The sequence below is a fragment of the Phyllobates terribilis genome, unplaced genomic scaffold, assembly GCF_046119375.1.
Source record: "Phyllobates terribilis strain yellow unplaced genomic scaffold, ASM4611937v1 Scaffold_10__3_contigs__length_209671492, whole genome shotgun sequence".
In the NCBI taxonomy this organism is placed as follows: domain Eukaryota; kingdom Metazoa; phylum Chordata; class Amphibia; order Anura; family Dendrobatidae; genus Phyllobates; species Phyllobates terribilis.
The window spans coordinates 124,660,737-124,681,783 of NW_027362770.1; the positions used below are offsets into that span (position 1 = coordinate 124,660,737).

Consider the following 21,047-nt stretch of genomic DNA (forward strand, 5'->3'; position numbering starts at 1 on the left):
ATATGATGGTAACAGGGGCGTACCACACATAGAGGTAGCCCACGCAGCTGCTATGGGGCCCATGAGACAGGGAGGCCCGATGTGAAACAACATCAGACCCCTCCATCCCGCATCACAGTCTCAACAGTATCTGCATCCTAAGGATGCAGATACTGTTGAAAACAAACAGGCTTCTTCAGAACCTCCAGAGGTTTGGTGGGTCGGAATCAAGACCCACCTCTCCACCTCTGGCTGCACTGTGTCCTGTCCACGGCGCAGACGATGCCTCATTGTCTCTGTGAGTGCAGGAGATGAGGCTCCGCCCACCAGCTCCGGCCTGTAGTTCCAGCAGAGGGGCTGCCCCAGCATGGCCCCTGATCTCCCTGTCTCCCCTGCTCTTTAGTTGTCTTACTGCTCCGCTCTCCCCCTCCTGCCTTCAGCCCTGCAATTTGCAAGAACACTCTGCTGTCGGGACCTGGGAGATGGGAGGCTGCACCAGAGAAATGCATCATGTGGAATCATCTGCAGAGAGGGTAAGTCCATGTCTAATGTGTGTATGCATATGTGTGTGTATATATGTGTGTGTGTGCATATATGTGTGTGCATATGTGTGTATAAATATATATATATATACACTACCGTTCAAAAGTTTGGGGTCACCCAGACAATTTTGTGTTTTCCATGAAAACTCATACTTTTATTTATCAAATGAGTTGTGAAATGATTAGAAAATATAGTCCAGACATTGACAAGGTTAGAAATAATGATTTTTATTAGAAAGAATAATTTTCTCCTTCAAACTTTGCTTTCGTCAAAGAATGCTCCCTTTGCAGCAATTACAGCATTGCAGACCTTTGGCATTGTAGCTGTTAATTTGCTGAGGTAATCTTGAGAAATTTCACCCCATGCTTCCTGAAGCCCCTCTCACAGGTTGGATTGACTTGATGGGCACTTTTTGCGTACCATACGGTCAAGCTGCTCCCACACAGCTCAATGGGGTTGAGATCTGGTGACTGCGCTGGCCACTCCATTACAGATAGTATACCAGCTGCCTGCTTCTTCTCTAAATAGTTCATGCATAATTTGGAGGTGTGCTTTGGGTCATTGTCCTATTGTAGGATGAAATTGGCTCCAATCAAGCGCTGTCCACAGGGTATGGCATGGCGTTGCAAAATGGAGTGATAGCCTTCCTTATTCAAAATCCCATTTACCTTGTACAAATCTCCCACTTTACCAGCACCAAAGCAACCCCAGACCATCACATTACCTCCACCATGCTTGACAGATGGGGTCAGGCACTCTTCCAGCATCTTTTCAGTTGTTCTGAGTCTCACAAATGTTCTTCTGTGTGATCCAAGCACCTCAAACTTGATTCGTCTGTCCATTAAACTTTTTTCCAATCTTCCTCTGTCCAATGTCTGTGTTCTTTTGCCCATATTAATCTTTTCCTTTTATTAGCCAGTCTCAGATATGGTTTTTCTTTGCCCCTTTGCCCTGAAGGCCAGCATCCCGGAGTCGCCTCTTCACTGTAGACGTTGACACTGGCGTTTTGCGAGTACTATTTAATGAAACTGCCAGTTGAGGAGCTGTGAGGCATCGATTTCTCAAATTAGAGACTCTAATGTACTTGTCTTGTTGCTCAGTTGTGCAGCGGGGCCTCCCACTTCTCTTTCTACTCTGGTTAGAGCCTGTTTGAGCTCTCCTCTGAAGGGAGTAGTACACACCGTTGTAGGAAATCTTCAGTTTCTTGGCAATGTCTCGCATGGAATAGCCTTCATTTCTAAGAACAAGTATAGACTGTCGAGTTTCACATGAAAGTTCTCTTTTTCTGGCCATTTTGAGAGTTTCATAGAGCAAACAAATGTAATGCTCCAGATTCTCAACTAGCTCAAAGGAAGGTCAATTTTATAGCTTCTCAGATCAGCCAAACTGTTTTCAGCTGGGCTACCATACTTGTGCAAGGGTTTTCTAAACATCCATTAGCCTTCTTACACAGTTAGCAAACGCAATGTACCATTAAAACACTGGAGTGGTGGTTGTTGGAAATGGGCCTCTATACACCTATTTAGATATTGCAATAAAAACAAAATGTTTGCAGCTAGAATAGTCATTTACCACATTAACAATGTATAGAGTGTATTTCTGATTCATTTAATGTTAGCTTCATTGAAAAAAAATGTGCTTTTCTTTCAAAAATAATGAAATTTCTAAATAACCCCAAACTTTTGAACGGTAGTGTATGTGTGTGCATATATGTAGTGGTGTACCGCCAATGGCGGCAGGCAACAAAACTGCTATGGGACCCGTGAGCCGCACCTCACTGGGCCCTGCTTCCGCCTGTTAGCACCCGCACTGCCCAGCCGCTCTCCCACATAGAATAATGGGAATGGAAACGTCTTCTGATGCTCCCTCATCCATCATCATTGCTCACGCTGACAGCCAGAGGGGGGCCAGTGAGAGCAATGATGATGGAGGAGGGAGCGTCAGAAGACATTTCCATTACCATCATTGTTACTCGACGTATGATGTCATTAAAGGGCGCTCGCTGCTCTGAGATGTCCGGCACTTCACACTGCACGCTGAGGGGACTGGAGCATCGGCTGAAACCAGGAGAGGTGAATATTGGATTTTTTTGACCGATGGCCATAATACAGTATGAGGACTGCATTATACTGCATGGAGGACCAGGGGGGTGCATTATACTGCATGGAGGACCAGGGGGGTGAATTATACTGCATGGAGGACCAGGGGGGTGCATCATACTGCATGTAGATCCATGGGGGTGCATTATACTACATGGAGGACCATGGGGGTGCATTATACTACATTGAGGACCATGAGGCTGCATTATACTGCATGGAGCACCATGGGGGTGCATTATACTGTATGGAGGACTATGGGGAGTGCACTATACTGTATGGAGGACTATGGGGAGTGCATTATACTGTATGGAGGACTATGGGGAGTGCATTATACTGTATGGAGGACTTTGGGGAGTGCAGTATACTATATGGAGGACTATAGGGAGTGTGGTATACTGTATGGAGGACTATGGGGAGTGCAGTATACTGTATGGAGCAGAGCTTCGGAGCCCATTTTGGTGGAGTCAAAGTCAGTATAAAATGGACCAACTCAGACTCCTAAAATATATAATAAATTGGGTACAGTAGTTCAATGCAGTTTGTGGGGAATATTTTTTCATAAGAATTTGGGAAAGTTATGAAATGTCCTATAAATGTCTGTCCTATTCCTGATCTAAGGGTCTAAACTTTTAGCTGAGATGAATCTGTGTTACAGTAAATTTATCACTTAAACATGAGCCATGTATGAAGGAGTCGGAGTCGTGGAGTCGGAGTTGGAGTCAGTGTCATGGAAATTGAGGAGTCAGAGTCGGAGGATTGGCTTACCGACTCCACAGCCCTGGTATGGAGGACTATAGGGAATGCCGTATACTGTATGGAGGACCATGGTGAGTGTCTTATACTGTGTGGAGGACCATGGCGAGTGCAGTATACTGTGTGGAGGACCATGGTGAGTGTCTTATACTGTGTGGAGGACCATGGCGAGTGCATTATACTGAGTGGAGGACCATGGTGAGTGCATTATACTGTATGGAGGATCATGGCGAGTTCATTATACTGTATGGAGGATCATGGCGAGTGCATTATACTGTGTGGAGGACCATGGCGAGTGCCTTATACTGTATGGAGGACCATGGCGAGTGCATTATACTCTGTGGAGTGTGGAGAGGTGTGGGGCCATTATATTGTATGTAGGCCCGTTATACTGCATGGAGGGCTGTGTGGGGGTCACAGTTGGGGGATCATACTGTGTTGGGGTCACCATACTCTGCCTTGGGAGTTGAGGTGGGGTACAATAGGGTCATTATACTGTAAATGTGGAGGAATTCACCATGGGGGTATCATACTGTGTTTGGGGACACTTTTGTTGACATTGTTGGCATCACACTTTATGGGGCAAGGAAAAAGGAATCTAGAACTTCAGCAGGTGGAAAATTACTATGTAAAGGCTGGAAAGTTGTGAGATCTGCTCTTCTATGACCCCGACAATTATTTACTTTTTTTTTGGGGGGGGGGGCCCAATTAGAACTTCTGCTATGGGGCCCCATGATTCCTATGTACGCCCCTGGATGGTAATATCAGTTTTGGTCTTTGTATAGAGATTTTTATTAGTAACAGCGCGGTTATCTGCTGAGGCTCTCCTACATCCACTATTAGGCTGCGCCACCAAAGTTGTACTTAGGGTTACCTAGTTAGGGCCCTACTCAAAAGTTTCGCAAACCCCTGAACCAAAACCCTAGCTACACCTCTGGGTGTAGCAGGGTACTATTACTACAAGCACTTTTTACCTCTTGTGTCCTCCCTATTTTTTCATAGATTGTAAGTTTTTGTGAACAGGGCCCTCACTCCTCCTGTTTGAGTCGTCAAATTGTTTTAAGACTATAATATTATCGTTTGGACGGCAACTGTCTCTCTTCACCACCCCACATACAGGAACACTTGACCGGAGGTGGGTAAAAGATGTTAAGTTTTAAGGGTGAATATATAAAGATTATTATTGCCACTCATGTCCACTTAGGTAAATATGGCTGAGCTACTATTCCATACTATTATTTATAATCCAAATCCCTAAAACAGTAAAACCTTTTTAAGATGACCAGCCAAATTTGCGTTGAAAGTGGTCTACTATGGGGAGAGGTCTTCTAAAAAATGATGACCAGTCTGCGCAATTTATGGTGAAACTAAACACTATGTAACAAATTATTATTTTTTTTTAGTTCCTGGGTACAAAGTGTGTTCTCCTAACCCGTTATGACTAAAACAAATAGAAAATCGTTGTTGTTCCACAAAAAACTTTGCTTCTGTGATCAGGACAATGAAATTTTGAAATTTGTCTGTTTTCGGGATAATTCTTGATTCGTATTCAATACTGAATAGTCTTCTAGAATATTCTTGAACTGCTACAATTGTGCAGAAGTTTCTACAATTTTCCAGAATTGTCTAGAAGTTTCTAGAACGTTCTCGGACTGTTCAATAGTAGTCATACAAGTATAAAAGCATAGGTGACTCGAACCAACATTTCGGTTTATGTTATTGCTGAGTAAGAGATTAACGAATCGTAGTTAAAGGGACACTGTCAGGTCATGATTCAGTATGATACTAATATTACCCTTGAATAGGGCCTGGGCAGACCTTTTAAAAACATGTAGAATTATTATTCTACCCTTTGTAGTTTACATGTTATCAGCATTGTCAGACCCTGCAGGGAGCTGGTACATTAGTCCTCTCCATTATAAGCAAACAGGAATAGTCCGGCTGCTGTATCTATGCTATGTATGCATCTTGCTATCCCGCAAATTTGGAGGCAAACGACAGACCACTCAAGCAACTGCTACTTCTGCATGGTGGATCCTGCCAAAAGTCGCACAGGCAAGAATGCGCCTCAAATCGTTTATGCAGACATTCCTTCTTCCATTGCCCCAGTACCACACTGCCCTGAGCTGCCTGTTCCAACTTCCCCAAAGAGGGATCAGCCATCTTCAGGAAAAAGCGGCAAGTCAGACAGCGAGGAAGTTATTGGAGATCAAGATTACGTTTTCACAGATGCAGTTGAGGAGAGAAGGCCATACTTTCCTAACCAGAAAGACGTCAACGATCTGATCAGAGACCTTTGTCTTACCAAGTCCAATGCTGAGCTTCTGACATCCAGGCTCAAGCAGTGGAACTTAGATGAAAGTGTGCAAGTCACAGATCAGAGAAAGCGTCACCAAACATTTTCCAACTTCTTCAGTTGGGAAGATGGGTTGTGCTTCTGCAACAATGTGGCCAGTCTTTTTAAGGCTATAGGTATCACCTGTAACCCAAGTGAATGGCGCCTATTCATAGACAGTTCATCCCGGAGCCTCAAAGCCGTGTGTTACGGGGCCGGGTGGTGGAACCTCTGTGCCTTGGAACAAGGAGGGACCCCGAGGGGCAGGTGTTATTCTGGGGATGACCTTGTAATAGAGCAGGTGGCTCCCACGGGTCAGGTATCTGGGACTGACCGGAGTAGCGGGTGGACACAACAGGTAGGTAGCAGTCTCTGGGTGAGTCGGCAGGTGGTCACGGCAAGTGACGGCTGAGCGGGTATGAGTCTCTTGGCTGGCAGGCAGGTGGTCACGGCAAGTGACGGCTGAGCGGGTAGGAGTCTCTTGGCTGGCAGGCAGGTGGTAACGGCAAGTGACGGCTGAGCGGGTAAGAGTCTCTTGGCTGGCAGGCAGGTGGTCACAGCAAGTGACGGCTGAGCGGGTAAGAGTCTCTTGGCTGGCAGGCAGGTGGTCACGGCAAGTGACGGCGGAGCCTCCAGGTAAGCTAGCAGGCGGGTAGCAGGTGAACGCTCCCAGGTGAGCGGGCTAGCAGGTACGGCAGGTAGCAGGCAGGTAACTGGCAGGTGCTTCCTGGTCCGCAGGTGGACTTGCCCATAGACAGACTAGCGGATGCAGGAGACTGACTGTCGGGCTGAAGGGAAGACAAGCAGGCAGACAGGACTGGTAGTCAGGCTGGCAACGGGACCTGAGGGCTGAAGCAGAGGTGAGTATGCTTTGCAACAACTTTGCTCGGGCACCTCCATTTTAGAGGAGGTGCCTTATATATGGGAAGTCCTCCGGCTATTGGCCGGGGACTCCTTAGGACGGTGCGCGCGGTCCCTATAAGAGAGGGGGAGCGCGAGCGCGCCCTAAGCACAGTGCCCGGGAAGGAGCGTGCGCCGGCAGCAGCGAGGGAAGGAGCGCTGGAGGACGCCGTGCGCTGAACAGGAAGGTGAGAGGGATGGCGTCTCTGCCTAGCAGGAGGCAGAGACGCCGATGCTACAGTACCCCCCCCCCCCCATTTAGGCCCCCCCTTTTTTAGGCCAGAGAGAAATTTCTCAAGGAGAAGAGGAACGTTGATGTTCTCCCTGGGTTCCCAAGTTCTTTCCTCAGGACCAAACCCCTTCCAATCCACCAGAAAAAAGGTTCTCCATCTTACCCTCTTGGTGGCCAGGATACTCTCCACTTCAAAGACGTCCTCAGCAGAAACCGGAGTAGGAGGAGTACCTGGATTGTCGGAAAAAGTGTTAAGGACAACGGGTTTGAGGAGGGATACATGGAAGGAGTTGGGAATGCGTAGGGTGGCCGGGAGTTTTAATTTGTAGGCCACTGGGTTAATTTGCCTGAGGACTTCGAAGGGTCCGATGAATCGAGGACCCAACTTGTAGGAGGGTACTTTGAGCCGCACATGTTTGGAAGAGAGCCAAACCTTGTCTCCTGGACGGAATTGAGGCGGATCCAGACGTCTCTTATCAGCATATCTCTTCATCCGCTCGGAGGACAGAAGAAGAGCGGACCTGGTACTCTCCCAAATAGTAGAAAATTCGCTGACAAGAGACTCCGCGGCAGGGTTGTCCACAGAAGCGGAGACAGGAACTGGAATCCGGGGATGTTGGCCACTGACTATAAAGAACGGGGACTTGGAAGAGGATTCGCTCTCATGGTTATTATAAGAGAATTCGGCCCATGGTAGGAGATCCACCCAATCAGAATGGTGGGCATTAACGAAGTGCCGGAGGTAGCTGGTAAGGATCTGATTGATCCGCTCCACTTGACCATTGAACTGTGGGTGGTAAGCGGAGGAGAAATCCAGGGTGACGTCTAGCAGCTTACATGTGGCTCTCCAGAAGCGTGAGGTGAATTGAACCCCATGATCCGACATGATGTGGAGGGGTAGGCCATGGAGACGGAAGATGTGGCGGATAAAGTCTTTAGCCAGCTCGGGTGCAGATGGGAGACCAGGCAGGGGAATGAAGTGGGCCATTTTAGAAAAGCGGTCAGCGACCACCCAAATGACTGTACAACCAGCAGAAACAGGAAGATCGGTGATAAAGTCCATAGCAATGTGCTGCCATGGAGCAGCAGGTACGGGAAGGGGCAGGAGATGACCAGCTGGTAAATGTCTGGGAACTTTGTTGCGGGCACAAGATGAACAGGCAGAGACGAAGTCTACCACATCCTTACGCAGGGTCGGCCACCAGTAATGCCGGGTAATGAGCAGGAAGGTCTTCTTTTGGCCTGCATGGCCGGCTAGTTTAGAAGAATGACCCCAGCGAAGAACCTTCTCACGGTCTGGAACCGCTACAAATGTCTAGCTGGGTGGAAGACGAGTCAAATCCAAGGGGGCCACATTCATCACCTTGGAGGGGTCGATGATGTGCATAGGCTCCTCCTCTTGATCGGAGGACAGGAAGGATCGGGACAAGGCATTAGCTTTGACATTCTTGTCCGCCGGGCGGAAATGTAGGATGAAGTCGAAGCGGGCAAGAAACAAAGGCCACCGGGCCTGACGTGGATTAAGTCTCTGGGCATTTTGGAGATATGCCAGATTTTTGTGATCAGTGTAGATGATCACCGGGTATAGAGCCCCTTCAAGCAGGTAGCGCCACTCCTCCAGCGCCAATTTGACGGCTAGCAGTTCTCGGTCTCCTATGGAGTAGTTGCGCTCAGAAGAGGAGAATATTTTGGAGAAGAAGCCGCAGGTTACCATTCTGCCGGAAGAAGATTTTTGGGTGAGTACTGCTCCGGCTCCGGAAGAGGAGGCATTAACCTCCAGGTAGAATTGTTTATTGCAGTCAGGGCGGTGCAGAACTGGGGCAGAGGAGAAGGCTTGCTTTAAGGAAAGGAAGGCTTCCTCGGTTTCGGGCGACCATACCTTTGGATTTGCCCCCTTATGGGTGAGCGCAGATATGGGAGCAGTCCGGGACGAGAAGTGTGGAATGAGGAGACGATAGTAATTGGCGAAGCCCAGGAATCGCTGTATCGCCTTCAACCCCTCCGGACGGGGCCACTTTAGGACTGCAGAGAGCTTCTCGGGATCCATTCGCAAGCCTGTCTGGGAGATAACATAGCCCTGGAATGGAAGAGAGGTCTGCTCGAAAAGGCACTTCTCGTATTTAGCATAGAGGTGGTTCTGCCTGAGCCTAAGCAGGACCTGACGAACATCCCTCCGGTGTGTGGGAAGATCCGGAGAGAAGACCAAGATATCGTCCAGGTATACCACCACGCAGGAGTAAAGAAGGTCACGGAAGATATCGTTGACCAGTTCTTGGAAGATGGCGGGAGCATTGCAGAGGCCGAAGGGCATCACACGGTACTCATAGTGTTCGTCCCGGGTATTAAATGCCGTTTTCCACTCGTCTCCTTGACGGATACGGACCAGGTTATACGCTCCACGTAGATCCAGCTTGGAAAAGATCCTGGCGCCTTTAAGGCGATCAAACAACTCGGAGATGAGCGGCAGGGGGTATTTATTTTTAACGGTGATCTGATTGAGTCCTCTATAGTCAATACAGGGGCGTAGCGAGCCATCCTTTTTTTTGACTAAGAAGAATCCGGCTCCAGCCGGGGAGGTAGACTTCCGGATGAATCCCCTAGCCAGATTCTCCTCTATGTACTCAGACATGGCCCGGGTTTCAGCCGCAGACAACGGATAAATACGCCCCCAGGGTGGAGTGGCGCCAGGTACCAAGTCGATCGGGCAATCATATGGCCTATGAGGTGGTAATGTCTCTGCTTCCTTTTTAAAGAAGACGTCTGCAAAGGGCCAGTAACAAACCGGACGAACCGGAACCAGGCGGGTCCTATGGCTGTCCGGACCCCACCGGAGTACTTCACCGGATCGCCAGTTCAACACGGGTTTATGTGTCTGGAGCAAGGGCAGACCTAGCAATAGGGAGTGAGAGAGTCCGGGGAGCACATGCAAGGAGATCTTTTCAGAGTGCAGCATTCCCACCTGCAGGGTTATGGGTTCAGTGACGAGCAGGATGGTCACCGGAAGGAGTCTTCCATCCACGGAGGCGACTGACAGTGGTTCAGCCAGAGATTTGGTGGGAATATGGTATTTTTCCACCAGGGACTGGGAAATGAGGTTTCCAGCAGCTCCAGAATCCAGGTGGGCGAGTTCAAAGTGACGGTTCTCTCCCCAAGAGATAGAGACAGACAAAGTCAGGGACGGAGAGGGTTTACTTTTGTCTAGGACGACCTCTCCGAGCGGTCCTAGACACTGGCGTTTCCCGGCTTCTCCGGACAAGAACGGATGAAGTGCTCTTTACTGCCACAATAGAAACAGCTTCCCTCGGCTCGGCGTGAGTCTTGGCGAGATTTGACCATCTTTGTTAGGTCGATCCACATAGGTTCAGGCGAGTGCGCCCGGGGAGTGACTGGTTGAGAGGCAGGTCTCTGGTAATTAGGAGCAAGGTGTGAAGACTCTCTCTCCCGGGTAGTCTCTTTGGTACTTTCCTGGAACCGGATGTCAATCCGGGTAGCTAGTGACACCAGGTCATCAAGGGTGGTAGGAATGTCCTGACCGGCTAACTCGTCCTTAATCCGACCGGAAAGACCCTCCCAGAAGACGGACACCAGAGCCTCGTTTCCCCAGGCAAGCTCAGAAGCGAGGGTACGGAACCGTATGGCATATTGGCCCACGGTGAGACTCTCTTGTCGGAGACGTAGCAGAGAGGAGGCAGAAGAGGTTCTCCGTCCAGGTTCATCGAAGACTTTCTGGAAAGCAGCGAGGAAAGACGACAGGTCGGACACCAGGGGGTCCCCTGTCTCCCACAGGGGATTTAGCCACACCAGTGCCTCCCCATTGAGATGGGACATGATGAAGGCCACCTTGGCCCAGTCGGAGATGAACTGGTAAGTCAAGAGCTCAAAGTGCAGGGTGCACTGGTTTATGAAACCCCGAGCTAAAGCGGGGTCGCCGGCAAAGCGTGGAGGTGCCAGGAGTCGAGGTCCATAGCCGGGTGCCATAATGGGACTGGATTGCGGTGCCGCAGGAACAGGCACGGCTGGGCCAGAGATAGACATAGACGAGTCAAACAATGCGCCTAGACGAGAGTTAACGGACCAAAGATAGGACAGCACCGCTTCCTGCTGAGTTCTCTGACGTAAGACTTCCTGGTGCAGATCGGAGATCTGGGGGCCACCGCGTTCCATGGCCCGAGCAAACTGTTACGGGGCCGGGTGGTGGAATCTCTGTGCCTTGGAACAAGGAGGGACCCCGAGGGGCAGGTGTTATTCTGGGGACGACCTTGTAATAGAGCAGGTGGCTCCCACGGGTCAGGTAGCTGGGACTGACCGGAGTAGCGGGTGGACACAACAGGTAGGTAGCAGTCTCTGGGTGAGTAGGCAGGTGGTCACGGCAAGTGACGGCTGAGCGGGTATGAGTCTCTTGGCTGGCAGGCAGGTGGTCACGGCAAGTGACGGCTGAGCGGGTAGGAGTCTCTTGGCTGGCAGGCAGGTAGTCACGGCAAGTGACGGCTGAGCGGGTAGGAGTCTCTTGGCTGGCAGGCAGGTGGTTACGGCAAGTGACGGCAGAGCAGGTAAGAGTCTCTTGGCTGGCAGGCAGGTGGTTACGGCAAGTGACGGCAGAGCAGGTAAGAGTCTCTTGGCTGGCAGGCAGGTGGTCACGGCAAGTGACGGCGGAGCCTCCAGGTAGGCTAGCAGGCGGGTAGCAGGTGAGCGCTCCCAGGTGAGCAGGCTAGCAGGTACGGCAGGTAGCAGGCAGGTAACTGGCAGGTGCTTTCTGGTCCGCAGGTGGACTTGCCCATAGACAGACAGGCGGATGCAGGAGACAGACTGTCGGGCTGAAGGGAAGACAAGTAGGCAGACAGGACTGGTAGTCAGGCTGGCAACGGGACCTGAGGGCTGAAGCAGAGGTGAGTATGTTTTGCAACAACTTTGCTCGGGCACCTCCATTTTTGAGGAGGTGCCTTATATATGGGAAGTCCTCCGGTTATTGGCCGTGTGACCCGAAAGGGGCCATTACAAACATTTCTGCATTCATATGAGCCTGTGGAATAAGTCATACTTTGATGTATTGTCTTGTGTCATTTTGATAAATTAAATATAAATTGTTTCTCTGTAATAGCACTGGAGATCAGCAGGTGGTGGTATAAAGGTCGGCAACGAACGGTATTGGAGGATGTCTGATCAACATCGTCTATAGTCTGGTCACTATGGTGACCAGGAGGGAGTTGGCAGTTGACAGTTGGTGGTTAGAGAGAGTCAAGCCCGACTAGAGGTGAGGTGTAGGGTACAAGGGCTGCTAGAATTAAGTACCTTGCCAGACAGTCTTTTTAGAGACCATCACAGCAAATATTTTTCCCATATCAGAGTATCAGTCCCGTTGCCCTCCAGCCAGCACCTGTATGGAAAACCAGTATTGCAACTAAATGCTGGAGAAGTTGTGATTCCTTGATCTGTGATGCAGTAAACAATTTGAACTGTTCATATTAAGGTCTGGTCTGCCTTCTTCCTACCTACCACTAAATAATCTAGATATACCCTGTGAACGGGTCTGGAACGCCAGGAACCAGGTAGGAGCACCGTGACACCCCAAACTGCACAACACCGCAGAAGAGCCATACCACCGCTCGGCACCTACGTCTGGGCCTAATAGTGCCTCCTGGCCCTACTACTCTGGTACATACCATCTTGGACGGTTCAGATAAGTGTCATTGTGAAATAATATCGCTGTATGCACAAGTCTCTTCCTAGTATCGGATGAGACTCACCTATTCAAGTCTACGGGTGAGTAAATTAGAGCGAATTCCATATGGATCATTTGTGTAGCATTCGATTTTTACAGATACATTGCCATTATTAACCTAGAAAACTATATTTTAAAACATTGATGTATAAAAACATATGTAACACAGATGTAAAAAACGGACACACGTATGACAATTTGGATGAAAATCGTCTGAGTTTTCTGGATGAAACTTGGCTGATTTTTCATACACTTGTCTTGAACCCTACCTAATTATTATTTAATCCCGAGGCAGCTGTGCTGGAAAAATAAACACTTTCTGCTGGTTCTCAGCCTTGTGTAATCAGATTTATGTCTCATTTCATTTTAACAAAAGCAGAAGTTAGCGGAATGTGAAGCATCCAGGACCTCCGCTCAGGAAAAAAAATAATTTACCAGTGCTGCCTCTCACACTGTGTACCACAAAGTAACAATGGAGCGAGAGCCTCCTGTATATGATTGGAGTGCTAACCAAAGTACTTGTATGACTGATGCAATTAAAAAAAAGAGGAAAATCACTTACAAAAGATCGGCTGCACTCCCGAAATTTGAACAATGTAAATATTTATTTAGTAACAAACAAAAAACCTTGACAAATAAATACATGTAAAAATGTGCATATTGCGCCAAAACCTGTTTCCTAGGCCAAAAATTGGGACAGGTATACAACCCATATAACAAGCATGATAATCAATAGAGCCATGGAAATGTGGTGGATATCCAAGAAAATTATGAATTGACACTACTGCTAACGTCTTGTGAAGTATTATTCAGTAAAGAAGAAAGGTGCAATACACAAGTACCGACAATAAATAAAGAAGTATCAAAAGAAAATAAGCAATAGCTTTGTGCAAAAAAGTGCCAAGTGCATAGTCAACAAGAAAATTGGCTCATAAAAAAAGCATCATATGGGAAAGAGGCCCCAATGCGTATCGCCACAGGAGGTGACTTCCTCAGGGGTCACACATTGTGATTACTTACAGAAAACAGAAAAGTAATCTGTATGGCTGCAGAGCAGGTGCAATTCTGTCATCATGTTAGTTTGCATCCATATTATTACTTTCGTCTATTTTTTAGAAGTGATATAGAGCTGCTGTGATAACTGATTTTGGGGTGTCAATACTTTGTGTGGTACACCTGATCTAAGAGTAGTCCATACCTCCCAATCATCCCAGATCCATTGGTGTTGTCCTGAATTTAGGACTGTCCCACTGTCCCAGGAGGTCAGAGGAGTGTCCCAACTTCACTGTGTGTTCAGGACACAGATATTTCTCAAAATAATGGTGGGGCAAGAAGCCATCAGGTCTCTAGTCCACTATTCAGCCTGTAACACTGGTGGGTATGGACTCACACCTCACAGAGCCACAGACCGTGCTTATGACGTGCTGGGCTGTGGGGTACTCGGTGCCGGGCCGGTCGCTACTAGGGGAGATGTCACAGTGGCGGTTTAGGGATCGGTCTCCTCTGTGCTACCTGACCCCTCCACCTCCTGGTAGATTCGGGCGTACGGGTGACCTCCAGCACTTCCCGTACCCCTGGGGTCCCTTCCACGTTCCTGGAGCCTTTCCTGCTCCTCTCTCTCTCTCTCCAGTCTTGGGCCTCTCTGGCTAGGCCCTCCTCCTGAGCAGAGCTCCTACAGAGCTCCTGTTCCCTCTACTTCTCTCAGACTGATCTGTCCTTTGAAGATGGCTTCTCTCTATATACTATCCCTAACAAGTGCTCCCCTGATTTATTTCCTCCACCCACACCCACTACATGGTTCCCCCTACTTTGGTTCCCCCCACTCCAGCCAGGGACAGGGCTCAGCAGGGAAGCGATGCATCTTGCCCCTCCTGCTGGTCTGGAGTAGTGTAGTGTTGGATGCAGGTGTTAGGGTCCCGGGAAGTACTCCATCCTTACCTGAGAGTGAGATACCACACCTCTGGGTGAGATGCAGTACCTCTGTGGTGACTGAACCCTCAGGGGCGCCACATACCCCCCTGGTAAAACACAGCACGTCCGCGGGCTGGAACAGAGTAAAACACATTTTAGACATACAATTTTGAGAATGCATTCACATAGAAGATAATAAACAAAACTTTTCTTCCCTTTATGGGTGGCACACTTCTTAAACGTTACAGGTTACTATATAAAACTTTTTAAAGAACACATTTTACTTCTTCACACATATAAAAAAAATTTCAAGCAGATAAAACACTTCTAATATCAAACATTTTCAATCAAATACAGTGAAATTTACAGCCGAATGTCCTTTTCACTGGTAAGGTGCACTTTGAGCAACATGAGGGACCCGTCCGAAAACCCTCAACGTAGGCCCTGGGTGTGGCTGCAGGGCATAGGTGATCCGGTAGTTGGACCACGTCTTCGGCCACGCCAAACGGGTTTTTGTTCTGAGGTCAGTCTTGTCATATAAAACCAATAAGGGGCACTTTAAGAAGTGCAACTATTTACAGTAAAGTTTCTCGGTTATTCACTGTCCATAACCTTAATGTCTCTATACCCTTATCGGGTAACTGGATAAACACACACACTTAAATGCTGCAGTACCCTTCCGGGTAACTATATACAGTCTGTTAACTGTTCAACAGTGGGGCTCCCTACGGGGGAACTCCTGGTTTCTACAGGCTGACCCAGCCAGGTCATCAGCCTCGTACTGCGGGGGGCATGTCCTTTCTCTCCTTCACCACTCTGTACACCTGGAGGGCATACCACCCGCACTCTCCCTTGTGTCGGGTAAAGGTGACACGGTCACCGGGGTGGAGGTCTCGGCCGGGATGCCCCTGTTGGAGATGGGGCTCGACGTCCCGCCGATTTACAAAGACGTCCCGATCCGTCTGTGGCTCTCTGACGAAGCCCCACCCGGCGTCCAGGTCGAACTTCACCACTATCCCCTCCAGACGGAGACTGGATGTGGTAGATCTTGCCTTGCGGGCCCGGGTTTTGGCCGCCATGTTCCGGGCCTCCATCTGCTCCCACCGCACCTGCCGGTCGTGACTCTCCTTCTCTAGCTGCAGGAGCTCCCGTCTGCAGTACTCCTCCCTCCTGAGGGCCTGGGTCTGGGTCTCCCACGGGAACCTCATGAGGTCCTCCTCCCGGTTGTCCCACCGAAACTCCTCTCCTCCTTGGCAGGTAACCGGGGGTGCTGGTGTGGGCGTCAGGGGGAGTCCCTGCTGGTCCTCGAACTTAGCGGACCAGTCGTAGATGGGGCTTCCATACACCCACTCGGGTGCGGGGGCAGGTGGCTCTGGTAGGGGGCCTAGGAGCAGGTCGGCGGAGCAGGGGCCCGGGATCGGAGGTTCCGCCAGGGCGCCCAGGAGCAGGTCAGCACTCTCAGCGCCCGAGACAGGGAGTCTCCTCTTACCTGCTCCTGCAGCCGCACCTGTGCCGTTCTCTGCCTCCTGGCTCTGTTCAGGCTCCTCCGGGGCTGGGGCTGGGGCGCTGCTGGTGGAGCGCAGCGCTGGCTGCTGCCGGGTCACAATCTTCCCCAGCAGCTCCTCCTTCCAGCTGGCGATGGCATCCTGCTGGACCCTCTCCATCCTCCTGCCTAGCTCCTGGATTTCGGCATGGAGGAACTCGGTATCCTCCAGGGACAATTTCGCCATTGCCTCCAGGGTGAGAGGCATTTCTGGTCGCTGCAGGCCATGGACGGGAGCTTGCTCCGGACTCTCCTCCATGTTACCTGCCGGGGGCGGTCTGTCTAGACTGCTGGAGACCCCGCCCTGTCTCCCAGGTTTCTTCTCTCCTCTCCCCTTTCGGGGGCGGTTCCATGGCAGCTTGCTGTCGGACACACCTTGGGGCGGCCCCCCCAGCTCGATGGACACATCCACATACATGGTCACTTCTGCTCTGGGTGGGCCCCGCTTTTGGCGCCATTCTGGAACCCGGCCCACGATGGGAGGTGGTTTCTTGTTGTCTTTTGTCTCGTATAGAACACAGTCTCTAGGCGCACAATACCTGGTGATAACGGGTGGGTTCATATCCTGTTCATGACGCCAAAGATGACGCGCCCCCTGGGCCGTGGGGTACTCGGTGCCGGGCCGGTCGTTGCTAGGGGAGATGTCACAGTGGCGGTGACCCGGTCCGTGACCCAGGGCGGTCAATCAAAAAGGAGAATATTTACAGGAGATTTATAGTTTTTATATACAGTTCGTGATGCCACCTGTGGTATGCGGCTAAAGGGAGCCGCCGCTGCGGAGCAGGTCCTCTGGAGCTGGTGTGAATGCAGCAGAGTTGGTTTAGCTCTCCACAGGTAGAGCTTAGCTCCAGGGCAGTGTAGATGTTGCTGTTATGGTGTAGTGCAGAGGATGGCGCAGATAATGATCACAGAGACAGTAAGGTGCAGTCCTCAGGGTTTACTCACGGTTTCTTAGACTTCCAGTTACCAGTACTAGAGTAACTTCCCACGGCGTCCTGTGCTTACTCAGGGAGGGGTTCAGCAAACTCCCAGGTCTCTCCGGAGTACGTAACGGGACCCCCTTCGGTGTAACCCTTCTGGCCGTCTACCTGCACCTCACACCTGGTGTCCCAATCCAGTGACCGCGGACCTTGCCGGGCGACTTCTTCTCTGTCCCCTGGGTCCTCTATGGCCACCTTCTTGGTGAGATAGATGTGGCTTGTGGCTGCAGTACCTGAAATACTGCAGCCCCCGGTTTCCTAGTTGAGGCTTAAAGAACTCTGCTAGTTTAGGGACCGGTCCCCTCTGTGCGACCTCACCCCTCCACCTCCTGGTAGATTCAGGCGTACGGGTAGCCTCCAGCACTTCTCGTACCCCTGGGGTCCCTTCCACGTTCCTGGAGCCTTTCCTGCTCCTCTCTCTTTGTCTCCAGTCTTGGGCCTCTCTGGCTAGGCCCTCCTCCTGAGCAGAGCTCCTGCAGAGCTCCTGCTCCCTCTACTTCTCCTCTCAGACTGATCTGTCCTTTGAAGATGGCTTCTCTCTATATACTATCCCTAACAAGTGCTCCCCTGATTTACTTCCTCCACCCACACCCACTACATGGTTCCCCCTACTTTGGTTCCCCCCACTCCAGCCAGGGACAGGGCTCAGCAAGGAAGCAACACATCTTGCCCCTCCTGCTGGTCTGGAGTAGTGTAGTGTTGGATGCAGGTGTTAGGGTCCCGGGCAGTACTCCATCCTTACCTGAGAGTGAGATACCACACCTCTGGGTGAGATGCAGTACCTCTATGGCGACTGAACCATCAGGGGTGCCACACTTACCCTGGAGGGACGTGACTAAGTGTCTACCGGGTATTCACTAGAGCCTTTAATGATGAGGATAGGTTGGGACGCCGATAGACACCAGGTACCTCTACAGGGCAGTTCCCAGGATTCCAGCAGCTGATAGGAGGGTCAGAGACTCGAGTATGGAGTACAGGCGGGCAAGACAAAAGCGTGGTCAGATAGTCCAAGGTCGGGGTTATGCAGCACAGATTCAGAATTAGTAGCCGAGGCCAGGAGCAGAGAGATCAGGATAAATGAGAAGGCAAGCCGGGTCGATAACAGGTGAAATAAAACAGGAATACACCAATACAGGAAATAGAAACAGAGCTACTAAGAACCTAAGTTCAGGCGAGTAATGGAGGGTGGAATCGCCTGATATATCATCTGCTGACAGGTGATAGGCTGGGGATGCAGATCTCTGAAGGACTGAATGGATACAAATTCCTGCAGAGTCCGGCCGCGCCCCACCATGACTCATAACAGCAGAGCCGGAAGAGAAGAACCAGGCAGGTCAGAGCGATGACCAGGTACTGGATGGAGCAGAGCGAAACACGCGGTGAGTACGGCGGTGTGCGAGTGGCTGGCATAACACAGTCTATGTAAAGACTGAAGGCCCTACCAGGACCTTTAGATCATATAACATTCTCAGGTCTCGTGATTGGGAAGCGGAGAAAGGGAGCAGTGTGTGTGTTGACATAGCAGAGCTGTGTGTTGACGTAGTAGAGTTGTGTTGGTGTAGCAGAGCTGTGAGTGTTGATGTAGCCAAGGTCTGTGTGTTGATGTAGCAAACTGTACTTTTGTTGATGTAGCAGAGCTGTCAGTGTTGATGTAGCAGAAAAGTGTGTGCATTAATGTAGCAGAGCTGTAGTGTTGATGCAGCCAAGCTCCATGTATTGATGTAGCAAACTGTGCTTGTGTTGATGGAGCAGAGCTGTGTGTGTTGATGTAGCAAAGCTGTGTTTTTGTGGATGTAGCAGAGCTGTGTGTGTTCATGTAGCACCTCTATGTGTGTGGGGAGATGTGAGGGCATTATACTGTGTGCGTAAAATTGTAGGTGACATCATATTGTGGTGTGTGCTGGGGGTATCTTACTTTGTGGATTAATGTACTGTGAAGGCATCATTGTATGGGGGAGCTGTGGGAATATAATACTTTGTATAGGGGAGCTGTGGGGGTATCAAATTGTATAGGAGAGCTATGGGGACATTATATTGTGTGTGAGTAGCTGTGCGGGACATCGTACTGTGTGGGGGAATGTACTATGGGGCATCACACTGGAAGGGCTGCACTATGGGGGTATCATACTGTGTGTTGCACATTGTGGTTGCCATTACAGGGGTACCATACAGTGTGGGAACACTGAGCGGCTACACTAGTAGAAAATTTCTGTGTAGGTTTAACGGGTTTAACGTAAAATAAAAATTGCCATGACCTGTTCTGCAGTATGTGTCCGTCTTTGTTATGTTTTCTAACTGTGAAGTATGGTATGGGTGTGACCACTGTGTATCCCACTTAGACAAGCTGATTCGGATTATTAAACAAGTAATCTAGTAACTGGATCCAAATTTTTGTTACTTGTTTGTGGGTTGCAATGCAATCCCATTCACTATGGTGCTATTTAGCAGAGGCACACATCTATCTTTATCTGTGCGCCAAAGTCGCCTTGTATTCCCAGGCTGAAAAACAGCAAATCTGGAGCAACATTTTGACACTAAAATCCTGGTGCAAAAGCCTTGAGAAATTCCCTCCATACTTTCAGGACGTCTTGTGCCAGGTTTATGAATGGAGCAAGTTAAAAAAAAAGCTGTCCCACCCATTCATACAACATGTGAACACGGATTTAAAAGAATCAGCATTATTTCTACAGGTATCAAAAACTAAATAGAAGCATTTCCCTGTATAACTCTTACCATTATGGTTCACTGACCGATCTTATGCAAAAGCAAATAATTCTAGGCTCATTATATAAAAAAGGTGTAATAATGTCACTTACCTAGTCTCTCCTTGTCCAGGGACAGGTTGGGGATAGGGTGTACATCCAGTAATGTGATCCTATAAGAGAATGCTGCAGCAGAGAATAATCTACAAAGTGCTTTTATGAAGCAATACGCAACTGTGATATTGAAGGGCATGCAGCTCCCTCCTCTGTCCAGCCCACACAGTAGACCCCCACTGCTTTCTGGATTGAATTACATCATCAAAGAAAATCAGAGGCAAAGATTGGGGTGAAGAATTCCCAATGCACCATGTAATACGCAGTTTTCCAATCAATCCTGCAACTCTAGAAACCTGTAGCAAGTTCTGCTTATCTTAGTTCTAAACATTCAAGAAACCTACGACCAATATTTCCTGCACCGCAGCCTGCCCAAGCAGAAGCCGAGCACTGGGAACTTTCACATTGCAGGGTTCACATGGCTCACATAGTTCGGCACCATCTTGTATTTGCATTTTTCTACCATTTGCACAAGTACGGTAATTTCAGACATTAAGGAAAGTAACACCATCAATCAGAAAAAAAATTGAAATATAGAATTTTCGTTTTTTGGTTTGTTTCTTTTTAAACAAAATTGATATGTCTAAGCTCTACATACTCACCAGTCTAATTTGCTTTGTAAAAAAATTGTTTTCGTTTTTTTTGCTGGTTTCATGGTGAGTCAAAAATCAGTGGATTGAAAATAAATTGACAGAAGGAGTTTGCAATGTAAATTGATAGCAACATAATATAGAGGCAGAGAGCCTGATTCCAGCGATGTGTCACTTACTGGGCTGTGTTTTGCAGTTTCAATACAATCAGTGTTTTATCAGCAGGAGATTATCAGTAGAGGACCAGCTGCCTTGTGCCTCCTAGTCCAGCCACGTCTCCACCACTGATTAGCAGCTTTCTGTCACTATACACTGAACACAGAAAGCTGCCAATCAGTGATGTGGGCGGGTTATACAGAGCTCAGCATTCTGAGCTCTGCTAGATCTGCAGCTGAGAAAATTGTGACTCTATCATAACTGCTGCACCCAGTAAACTAAGTGATACATCTCTGAAATCAGGGTCTCAGCCCCTACCTTATGCTGCTGTCAGATTACATAGCAAAAACTATTGACAGACTCCCCTTAAATATCATAATGCATGTACATATAGAGCCCAGATGCTGAGTGCAGTACACGTTGTCAAGCACCATAGCAAATAGCACAAATCCCAAACCTCAACAAATTCAAGACCAAAAAAAATAAAAGAA

General features: G+C 49.2%; 1 protein-coding gene across 2 annotated transcripts in view; it reads right to left on the reverse strand.

Annotated features, from left to right (window-relative positions):
* Window positions 1-19,983, reverse strand: part of LOC141164148 (leukotriene C4 synthase-like) — a 177,683-nt gene extending 157,700 nt beyond the window's left edge. Inside the window, exons 1-2 of one of the 2 annotated variants that reach the window (XM_073649287.1) lie at window positions 19,811-19,983; window positions 14,499-14,604 (exon numbers count right to left, since the gene is read on the reverse strand). The gene's annotated coding sequence lies outside the window, so the exon portion shown is untranslated. The remainder of the gene's footprint in view (window positions 1-14,498; window positions 14,605-19,810) is intronic. The other variant, XM_073649286.1, reaches the window with a different exon arrangement.
* Window positions 19,984-21,047: the final 1,064 nt, after the last annotated feature.